This window comes from Callithrix jacchus, chromosome 11 (genome assembly GCF_049354715.1).
Source record: "Callithrix jacchus isolate 240 chromosome 11, calJac240_pri, whole genome shotgun sequence".
In the NCBI taxonomy this organism is placed as follows: Eukaryota; Metazoa; Chordata; class Mammalia; order Primates; family Cebidae; genus Callithrix; species Callithrix jacchus.
In genome coordinates, this window is record NC_133512.1 from 100,684,230 (window position 1) to 100,696,476 (window position 12,247).

General features: G+C 38.1%; 1 protein-coding gene across 1 annotated transcript in view; it reads right to left on the reverse strand.

The window, feature by feature from the left end:
- Positions 1–12,247, reverse strand: part of CNTNAP2 (contactin associated protein 2) — a 2,303,447-nt gene that overhangs the window by 1,362,184 nt on the left and 929,016 nt on the right. The gene's annotated exons all lie outside the window — the stretch shown is intronic.

Sequence of the window (12,247 nt, forward strand, 5' to 3'; positions counted from 1 at the left end):
AGGCTATAAATAAGCATGAAGTTGACTTCTTACACGATCAGAATTTTAGACTTTTTTTTGTATAATTTATAGCTTGAATTTCTCTTTCTAACACAAATTCAGGGTTTCTCTTGAAAAGATCTGGCATTTTCTTTTGAATAAAGGCCTGAGATATTGGAAATATTAGAAACCTCTTGCAAAGTTGCAGGATTCTGTAGCTTCAAGAAGGAAATAATTTTGAATTCAGAAAATATAGGAACAGATATATCACAAATCCAATTCTTTTTAGAAAAACATTTTTGAGGGGTCGTTGAGAAAGGTACTAAACTTGGAAACAGGATACCTTTGATGCAGCGTCTACGTACTTGTTTTTCACCTTCTTGCATTTTTACAGCTTTGGTCAATGTTAAGGATTTATGCATTTCCCAAGGCATGACAGATACAATGCTGTTACAAGTGCTATTTATACTAGGGTGGTTAAGTCCTTAACATGTCAATGGCTGGCTGGGCACTGTGGCTTATCGCTGCAATCCCAGCACTTTGGGAGGCCTGGGTGGGCAGATCATGAGGTCAGAAGATCGAGACCATCCTGGCCAACATGGTGAAACCCTGTCTCTACTAAAAGTTCAAAAATTAGCCAGGCATAGTGGCATGTACCTGTAGTCCCAGCAACTTGGGAGGCTGAGGCAGGAGAAGCACTTGAACCCGGGAGGTGGAGGTTGCAGTGAGCCAAGAATGTGCCACTGTACTCCAGCCTGGTGACAGAGTGAGACTGCGTCTCAAAAAGAAAAAAAAAAGTAAATGGTTGAGTTTCTTTAATGGAAATCTAGAATCATGGCACATGATTCCAGTGGGAAGTATCTGAATAAATTAAGAAAAATATTCATGGCTGCAATTACCGGGACCAGTGAGAATAAATGTATAACTTTGAGCGAGTGGAAAATAAGATTGTATCCCATTCAGCTAAAACATATCATGTTTCCCTCTCTTTTTGCTAATACTTAGCCTCACACAATGGTACAATCCTTGTTGTAAATATCAGAGAACTGTAACACACACACACACACACACACACACACACGTCTATTCTATATCAGTCTTTACTAAATCAAGATCTTGTTCATAATAACTGGAGAGGTAATACATTAAGTATTTGTTTAATTGGTTTGAAAAAATGAATATTCTAATCCACCCACTTAGCAACATTGACTCAGGCCTAGAAAAAGAACAGGGACATGTTTTTACCATAACATGCATGAATGGATTTGGGACATATTGGGCATCCTGCTTGGTGAATGAGGGACCTCCCTTGTTGTTCTATGTTTGTGCTGACTTCCCTGAGGTAGCTAGCTTATTTTCTCCCCAGTGAAGAAGACAGCAAAATGTAGAGACATAAAGCGACAGGGGAAAAATACATAATTCAGTCTACTCTGCTTCCACGACTCTCTGTACTGAATAACATTTCAGAGAAACCAGTTTTTTGGAGGTTTCTGGCACTGCCTCCTCACAATACCCTGAGAAACCTTTGGTGCCGAGTGAGGACGTGTGCTTATCTGAACACCTCCAAGTTTATCACCTGTGATTCTGTCCATACCAGCATAATATAAGCCATCATCTCTTTATAGTTTATGAATTTGCTGCTCAGAAAATAACTAATACTTATTGAATATAAGAACTCGGTGTCATAACTCCTGGTTGACTGTATGTGTTCAGCGTAAACTTTGAGTTCTGTAACTTTCAAACTCCCAAATTCAGTTAACATCTACCCAAACCCAGATTTATAACAAAGACCTGTTTCCAATTTTTGTATTTCATGACTAAATTTGATGAGACTCTGGGGCTCAAAATGAAGAAAGTGCCTCATTTACTAAATCACAATGGTGTGGTTAAGAATAAATGAGCTAAATCAAGTGAAAATAACGGAAAAAGTGTAAAATTTTAGACATATGTGAGAAAAACAAGACAAAAATGTTTTTCCAAGTGGCTCTGTGTGAGTCGCAGTGGATGCTATTTATAAAGGTTTTATATATAGCATGAGAAGCCCTGCAAAGAGAGCCTTTATAGAAGTTGACAGAAAAGTGATTGTGGAGGGATTACAGAGACAAGAAAGTGGGAGAGGCAGGACCCGGATCACCTGAAACTTCTCAGCAAGTGGAGCTGCTACAAGATGTTGAAGAGGTGGGATGGATACACGGAACAAACAAGTAATTCTCTCTGCAGCAGCAACAGCTGGGGCAATGTAGCTCCCATGTGACAGTGGGGGAAACTCAACTCCTTGTCAGCCATTCATCTAACCAATCTTGGGTGGACAACCAGAGCCTGGACAACATACAACTTGGGGGGAGAGGAAGCCTCTTCCTCCCCTCCCCTGCTCCCCCTCCCCCCTCCCGCCTCCTTCTCACCCCTCCTCTCCTGTCTTCTCCCCTCCCCTCCCCTCTCCTCCCTTCCCCTCCCCTCCCGTCTCCACCCCTCCCCTCTCTTTTCTTTCTTGGTCTTGCTGTCTTCCTGGCTGGATTGAAGTGGTAAGACCATAGTTCACTGCAGCCTTGAACTCCTGGGCTCAAGCAATCTTCCTGCCTTAGCCTCCTGAGTAGCTACAATTACAGGGAGCCACTACCATGTCCAACTAATTATATTATGTTTTTGTAGAGATGGGGTCTCTCTGTGCTGCCCAGACTGATCTCGAATTCCTAGGCTCAAGCCATTTTTTCTGCCTTGGTCTTCCCAAGTGTTGGGATTACAGGCGGGAATGGACCCAGCTTCAGCCTTGATTTTGAGAGCAGGCAGAAGACCTGGCACAGCCCTCAAGGCTCAATCACCAGCCCTTTAGTCACATGCTTTTGCATAATATTTTAGAAACTGATTTAGTTTACGAGTGACTACTATGTATTTTGTCACTTGAATTGTCTTGTAGTTAATACAGTTTTAAGATTTAGAAACTGATTTTAACCTTAAAATTTAAACGGATTGTAATTTTAAAATCTAAGGGTGAAAAAGAAGATTTGTGACTTTAAAAAATCTATTTTTTGTTCTTTTCTAATTTCAAAACCTCTGGGTTTGACAGTTACCACAGAGAAGCTCCAATATTTATGTTAGAAATATTTTCTTTTTCTGTTAAAGGGTCATTATTCCATAGCAATCATTTTATTTTTCATGATCCAAGTAAGATTTATTTCTCCAAAATTTGAAACAGCTAGATGATTTGGTAAACCATTTCCTCTTGAAATTTAGAAAGGTTTTGGAATATGAACCAGGAAAATGAAAGTTAGAGTCCTGAGGTTAGGGGGATTGATTAATGCAAGCAAGAATTTCCACGTAAGGCCGAAACTGTGCTTTCAAAAGTTCTCTTGCACTACAGGCAAAAGATGACCATGTCCGCTTGATGCTTCTGTTTGTTTGTTTGTTTGAGACCGAGTCTGGCTGTGTTGCCCAGGCTCGAGTGCAGTGGTGTGATCTTGGCTCACTGCAACCTCCTCCCCGGTTCAAGCAATTCTCCTGCCTCAGCCTCCTGAGGACCTGGGACTACAGGCGTATGCCACCATGCCCAGTTAATTTTTGTGTTTTTTGGTAGAGACAAAGTTTCACCATGTTGGCCAGGCTGATTTCAAACTTTGACCTCAGGTGACTCGCCTACCTTGGTGTCTCAAAATGCTGGGATTACAGGCATGAGCCACCACGCCTGGCCTTCATGATTTTTCTTATAAATAAAGTACAAGCTACCATTGTTAGGAGCCTCCCCCCGCCCCACTTTTGGTTAGAATGATTCTACCAAGAATGAAAATAAAATGCTGTTTCTGTAGTATCTGGTAGCCATTTTACAGCAAATTCCATTAAACAGTGAAATAGAAAATGTCATTAGACAAGGAGCCAATATTTATAGGGCCAAATAAGCCATGCCACTGAGATACAAATAATGACTTATAAATATGTTGCATATAGAATTTCACCACTTTCACTACACACAAATGTTTTTAATGTACTTACATCTTTGCTGGGCAGACTACTGTTTCAAAAAACAAAGAAAATGCATGTTTCTCTTTGGTGTCCTCTAATTTCAGTGATTTTTCCACTTTCCTCTCTGCCTCAATATGCTTTTCATTAACAGACACTTTGCAAAGAATCTGGTAACATAATTCACAAGGAGATGTTATATCTAATGATGCTTAAAGTTTCTAAGACAATAATGGGAACAATACTTAACTCAAGGGGAAATAAATGATGCAGAGGGAACTCGAGGCCCCAGAGGACAGTTAATGAAGGGACAGCTTGACTGTAAAGAGAGGTCCTCCAGTCACTGAAGGTCCACTATGTAGATAAGAATCAGCCACATTGGTGAAGTCTTCAACTCTCAGATACAGTTACACTTATCTATGTCTCTTTTCCTACAAACCACAACTTTCCTTCATAAGCGCAACAGAGGCAAACATGAAACTTTTCAAAGTATGAGAGACTAACAGGTGCAAAACTTAACCTTGTCTTGAATTTTTTGAAGCTCTGTAGTAGACTTTTCTGAAGCTTCATCTTGTTTTGCTTTGACAACAATTAAACCATACTGAAGATTTAAAATCTTTGTTTCCCAGTCATTATTTGATGTAGTTAGAGAAAGTGCTACGTGTTACATGAGAGAGGGGGTCTAAGATTAAGAATCTTCTGTGCACCCAGACTAAGTGGCTCATGCCTATAATTCTAGCAATTTGAGAGGCTACATGGAGGATCACTGGAGCCCAGGTGTTCGAGCCAGCCTGGGCAACAGAGAGACCCTGTATCCACAGAAATAATTTAAAAAATATTAGCTGGATGTGGTGGTATATGCCTGTTTTCAGCTACTTAGGAAGCTGAAGTGGGAGTCTGAGCCTGGGAGGCTAAGGCTGCATTGAGCCATGATCATGCCATTGTATTCCATTCTGGGTGACAGAGTGAAAATCTATCTCAAAAAAAATAAAATAATAAAATAATAAAAAATAAATTTAAAAAAAGAAAAAGAAAGAGAAAAATCATTTTCTCTGGATGTATCAAAAAGAGCATAGACAAAAATTTTAAATTGTTGCAATTTTTACACTTTTGCTTCTCTTATTTTCTTCTTTGTTTCATATTCTTATTTTCTGTAAACTCATATTTATTCTTTAAACCTCTCCTCTTTCAAAACTCATGGAGCCAAGAGATATCCCTTTCTTTCCTATTTAAATATGATTTTGTATTTTTATTCTATTCACATTAAAATACTCTTTTAACAATATAAAATTTCCTTACAGCTTAGGCCATTGATTAGTATTAAAGTTGGAAACACTAACGAAGTTTTCTTGGAAGCTGCAGTAGGAAAACTGCACTTGGTGACATGCTTCGCTGGATTTTCCTACCATCTCAAGTGGTGCTTCAATGAGGCTCCAAGGTTTAAAGAAACATTTATTTGAAAAACACGATGCTGCTCTTTGACTTACAAAGCTTTTGTGTGCTCGTCTTAGCTACGTAATTTCCACAGGAACACACAGGACATTTGGGTTGCAGATGTAAATGATATGTTTATTGCTACCAGTCATTTGTATCACCAGATCACTGGATCAGAGGATAACTTGTAAAAGGCTTTCAGAATGGCAAAATGGGGAGAAACACACTAATAAGATAACAAGACAAGAGAATTAAAAAATATACAATGATTAGCTGTGAAGAATTGGCCAGATAACACACAGTAAAATGTTTCTACTTGTTACGTCTATGTGCTTTTACCTCTTAAAACCGTAGGGACGTGGTTTTAGGAGAGATATTACCTATGGCAGCAGTCTCCAACCCTTCTGGCACCAGGGCTAGTTTCATGGGGGACCATTTTACCACTGACAGGTTAGAGTTGGGGGGAGGGTTTTGGGATGAAGTTGTTCCATTTCAGATCATCAGGCACTAGATTCTCATAAGGAGTGTTCTTTCTAGGTCACTTGCACAGGGTTAGTGCTCCCATGAGAATCTAATGCAGCCACTCAGCTGACAGGAGGCAGAGCTCAGGCAGGAACGTTTGCCTGCCCATTGGACACCTCCTGCTGCTGTGTAGCCTGGTTCCTAACAAGCCACGGACCAGTATAGGTCCATAGCCTGGAAACTGGAGATGCCTGACCCACAGTACTGTTTTCCCAGCCCCCAGCCCAGACAAAAGGGATACATACAAAGATAATAGCACTAGGATTCAGATAACCACAAAGTCATTAAAGATGCTATAATTTTCAACACAGTTTTTGTAAGAAAATTATTTGATTTTCTCTAACCAAAAGACATCAACTTGGAAACATGTGACTTGTTTATGAATAAACAACAAAAAGTGCTTTCCTAACTTTGAGAAAAAAATAAGCCTGATTTTATAAGTATTCAAATCTCTCAGAGTTAGTGGGTAGCAAAGGATTTTATAAATATTTCATATATGTAAACTTCAGATATTAAATGATATGAATACAATTTGACTAGCTCACAACTTCATACTACGTATATATATACACACACACACACTCTAACATACATGTGTATGTGCATATATATAGCATTATATATTAATTATATATAATACATCTAATTATCTGTATATTATATCATCAATCATATTTTACATATTATATATCACATATTATGTACAGCATTTTATATATAACGATTATACAGATATAGCATTTTATATTATGTATTGTATATGCATTATGTATACATATAGCATGCTTATATATGCTATATAGTATATGGTATATGGCATAATATATACATGTATATACATATATACTTTAGCATATATAAGCATGCTATATATATATATACATGTATAAAGCATGTTATATGCATATATGTATATAAGTTTATATTATAATATATATTATATATAGCATCATAGAAATATATAGCATTTATAATCATGCTATATTTATATGTGTATATACACATATATAATGCTATATATGTATATATACATATATACTATATAATATATAATACATTATCTATACATTATAATTATGTATATTATATATGTATTTACAGCACTATATGTATACACATACATATAATTATAGCGTTATTGACATGTATATATATAAAAAATAATCTTAACCCTAAAATGAGTTAGTCTGTTGAGGATGATAAATCATTTCTGTGATCTTAAATTTAATGTACACATTACAATATACAATTACAAATGTGAGCAACGTTATTGCCTACTTCTCCAAATCTCTAGAGTCAAAACACAGTGTTCCCCATATTTCAAACACAGTTTGTCATTAACAGTTTTGAGGCTCTGGAAATAAAAGCTTACGTTATGAACTGTCACAGATAGTCACTGCTGGACTAACATCCCTTTTCTCTTTGTTGTATTGCTTTTGGTGGTCATATTGTGGATATCAGACCAGCCTTGATTTCACTCATTGGGTGTCCAGTGTCCATGCAGTCCTCATATAATTCAAGGGATGCAACCCTTTTCTCTGCAAGGGGAGCCAGTCCTGAACTATCCAAGTCAACCAAAGGAACCTCATTTCCTACTTGGATGAAATATGGGCATGTGACTCAGTTACAGCAAGAGAGGATGAGGAGGTGTGCTGAGAAAAATCTTTGTTAAGGTCGCTTATTCCTGAGAAGAACATGGTGGCAGAATAGATGGCCTCATCCTGCCTCTGGAAATTGTACTGTATGACTGTGAGAACTAGAAGGGTGTGGCCATCTTGACCCCAGGATGGGAGCAAGTCTCAGGACACACAGGGATGCCAGAATAGCTCTCAAATGACTCACAAAGCATCAGGTCAGTGGATCAACTGACTCTTGAGATCTGTTCCATCATGAAACTTCCATCATGTTTTATAGGAGACTAAATTTCCCTGATTTTTGAATCAAGTTTGAGTCAGATCAGTAACAACTACAGACTAAAGCTTCCTTAAATGTATATTTCTAATTTTCTCTTAAAAATGATGACAATTGTCCTCTTTCAAAGCACTGGAGAGGAAGAATTCTCTCCTCCATTTGTCTAGGGCCAAGGAAATAAATGGCATGGCAGATACTGCCAGCTGCTCAATGAAAGCGCAAGGTGAGTCTTACTTTAATAATTCAAATTCCAACTTCTACTGGGTACATGGCTATAGAACTAAGATTAGTTTTCTATTCTTTTTTGCATCTAAGTGTCGATGGCCACACGACAAAGTTCTCGTTAAAGGGCTGCGGGCAGATGCTGCAAGTTCTCAGTAACACGTAAACCCTTATAAATAAAAAAGTGAATCTGTGCTTCAGTTTAAAGAGGCAATGATAAAATGCCTAAGCAAATGTAAAGAGAGGAGGAGCATGTTGGTCTGAAACCCACTATTCTTTGGTAATCACAGTTTTCAGTTACTTTTCCCTTTCTTTATGGTGCCAATTAATGTTTACATGTTAAGGATCTAGAAATAGAAATTCCATTTGACCCAGGAATCCCATTACTGGGCATATACCCAAAGAACTGTAAATCATTCTACTATAAAGACACATGCACACGTATGTTCATTGCATCCTTGTGCACAATAGCAAAGACCTGGAACCAACCCAAATGCCCATCAATGACAGACTGGACAAAGAAAATGTGGTACATATACACCACAGAATACTATGCAGCCATAAAAAACGATGAGTTCATGTCCTTTGCAGGGACCTGGATGAATCTGGAAACCATCATTTTCAGCAAAATGACCCAAGAACAGAAAGCCAAACACCGCATGTTCTCACTAATAGGTGGATGTTGAACAATGAGAACAGGTGGACTCAGGGAGAGGAGCATCACACACTGTGGACATTTGGTGGGTAGGGGAGAGGCAGTGGGGGGTGGGGAGGGAGGGGAAGGTAGGGAGGGGATAACATGGGGAGAAATGCCAGATATAGTATGCACCTAAAGTTAAATAAATAAATAAATAAAAATAGCAGCATCCAATTCCTGATTTTTCCCTGCTGCTCAAAGCCCAGCCAGTGGCTGAATTCAACACCCTTTATCTTTCTTATTTTCCTAGCACTCAATGAAACCATTGTATTTACTGCTTGAACAAACCAATGAATAAGTGATCAAGGGCCATTTTAAACTTCCAGTTCTATAAACATCATTATTTGAATTCAAAAAACTATTCACTAGAGCCTATTGATTCTCTAGTTTCCTCCTTTTCCGAGCACCAGCATACAAATTGTCTGATCTGGTTTCCTTCTGGAAGCACAAGCTGGGGCATGGAAGACTCTACAAACGTGGCAAGAAAGTATTAATGGCCGACAGCAGAAGGTGAGGCTCTTCTAAACTGAAAGTGACATTCCTGTTTTAATAGGTTCCCTTTGAGGAAGTCTCCAAGATTAATGAATCTTCTACTTTTTAAGTGATGAGTGGTTGAGATTTCCAATTTTGGTTTTGGCATAGGCTCAAGGGACAAAAATACAAACTGGCAGGTGAAATTTGTGAATTTTGGAGTGAAATTTGGAGTGAATCCTGTAGCAGCTGCTGAAGAGCCATGAGACAGCAGTCTATGTTGTTGAATGGAGGCATCTCACTGTCCACCTGTTGGTGTATGTTCTCATAAATTCATAATCATTCCTTCAGATGTAGCTTAGCAATCACATTGCTAAGAAGCACTACCTGAAATCATGAAGACAGCTTCTTCATGAATATTGTACCTTCTTTATAGCTGTTGGTTCTTAGCATTGTGTGTGTCCGTTCTTTCCCTGGATGATACACTCCTGGAAGACAGGATCAGGAATTCCATTTGGCTGAATATACACTATGTTGATTTCATATGAAATAAAACTTAAGTGTGTTTGTGTAATATATAAGAAGTAAAATTATGTTTGGATTTTACATTTACCTTAATTTTCATTTGTATCAGTTCAGTCTTTCTCACTTCTCAGGATACTCTGCCAGAGTCAATACTGGAGAGGAGGTCAGGAAGAGGTAGGAAAATGATTGGTGTTTGAATTGACTGGAATCAAATCGGGAGACAGATTCTAACTGACATGAGGTAGAAAAAAAATTTAAAAAATAGCTCAGGATGGAAATGACACAAAGATAGCAGCTATGGGATTGTTATTGTGTCATATATATATCACTATATGTTACCATACAATTACACTAAACATAGGAATTTAGTTGAAAAACAAATATTATCTTTAAGGATACCATTGACCTTTGGATTGAATTTTCTGACTACATAAAACTCACTATGGGTAAAAATGTGAATTTTTAAAATTCTTTAATACACACATCAGTTAATTATTAAGTCTCTTCACTTTATCAACATTTATTAAGTTCCTGCTATACGCCTGGCTGGTATATGCCTGGCTCTGGATACAAGGTTGAGTAAGATGTATAATCCAGGTCTAAAGTGCAAAAAAAGGAATCTTTGTAATTTGGAAAATAAATAACATGCTTACATTAGATAATTATTCCCATGTTTCCCAGTGGAAGATTATCTTGAAAAACATGTATGCCTTTATACATAATTGCCTCCAGGCATGGTAGGGTTATCTTTAGAATATGCACAAATCCAAAGGATCAAGTTTATAGCAAATAAGAAGATAACAGGGAACAATCTGGTTATGACATCAGTCACTCCCTAATCGGGAAGGGGGGCGACAGATATTTGCTGGCTAGCTGAGTTGCTTTCAAGCTAGAGGGTTCTAACCAATTAATAGATTAGAGAGCATACATCCATGCAAAAAAAAAGGACTAGGTTTTGAATTCTAATTCTACTACTTACTAACTGTGTGCCTTTTTACAAGAAATAGCACTTTTCTGAGCCTCAGTTTGGAAAGATATTTAAAATAAATATGGTGCTGAAGACATGACAGTAATTCTCGGGGCTTACAGACACTGTGAAAGAACAAACACTTGGGGAGTCTCAAAAAATAGCAGCTATGAGATTGTTACTGTGTTTGCTATTGTCGTTGTTTTCATTATTAATAGCACACAGATCATATACTCTATTTTTTATCTGTTAAACAATTCCTATCAGGTAGCACAAGTGGCAGGGTGTATATTATAAAGAAGGAGTCGGGCTGTGGGTGTTTTAAATACTAGCTTTTCACGGGAGCAACATCCCAAAGTGATGTCCCACTAATGGAGGGATGAAGACAGCTCTGTTAGGCCACAGCGTGGTGGCACGTAGCACAGGTCCTGGAATTAGAAGCTCTGAGTTTCTGGCTGACCTCTACTGCTTCCTAGCTGTGTGATCTTGAGGATGTTACTCAACTTCCTTGTGACCTCAGTTTTCCTGTCTACTAAATGGGGATAATAACATCTACCTCATAGCATAGTTAATGAGAATTAAATCAGTCAAAACATGTAAAATGTTTACAATAATATTTAGAAAACACCATGCACCAAAATATGCTAGTTATGCCATATTACAGAGTATATCACTGAATAAATTAAGGTTTGGCATAAAATTAAATGAGACCACCAGGCTGGTGGCTCACACCTGTAATCCCAGCCCTCTGGGAGACCGAGGTGGGCAGATCACCTGAGGTCAGGAGTTCAGGACCTACCTGGCCAACATGGCAAAAACCCGTCTGTACTAAACATACAAAAATTAGCTGGATGTGGTGGCACATGACTGTAATCTAAGCTACTCAGGAGGCTGAGGTAGGAGAATTGCTTGAACCCAGAAGGCAGAGGTTGCAGTGAACCGAGATTGTACTACTGCACTCCAGCTTGGGAGATAGAGTGAGACTCCATCTCAGAAAAAAAAAAAAAAAAAAAAAAAGAAATAAATTAGACTAGATAGAGAGCATTTTTTAATAATGGAGGAATAATTAGACGGCAGGTGGGGGTGGGATGCCAAATATCATTGTCTGTGTTAAACCATTGTGGACATGGGACCTATAGTTCCCATCTGGATTGCAGCCAAATGGAACCTGCAGACATCAAGCAGGATCTGTTAAGAAGTAAAGAATACCAAGGTGATAGAACTTTAAAAAATCTGTGCTTTCAACAGCTTCAGAATTCCCTGTCTAATCAGTAACAGCTTATCAAGCATGAGATGGGAGAAAAACAATCATCGGGGCTCCAGATGGAAATGTTTAATGCATATGCAGTTTATGGGATGAATATAAATTGAAAACATGGTGGTTTTTGGTTAATCTGCTGAATTAAAAAAAGTATTGAATTTGTTCTACTTTAATTAATGAGTAACTGAATATTTGATACAGAAACATGCTTAACTCTTTCACGTTAAGTAAACTGCCAATGATTTTGCAGATAAAGTTGGCATTGTCAGGGCTATTTTCCTTATGCATGTAATTCTTTCAAGGCATA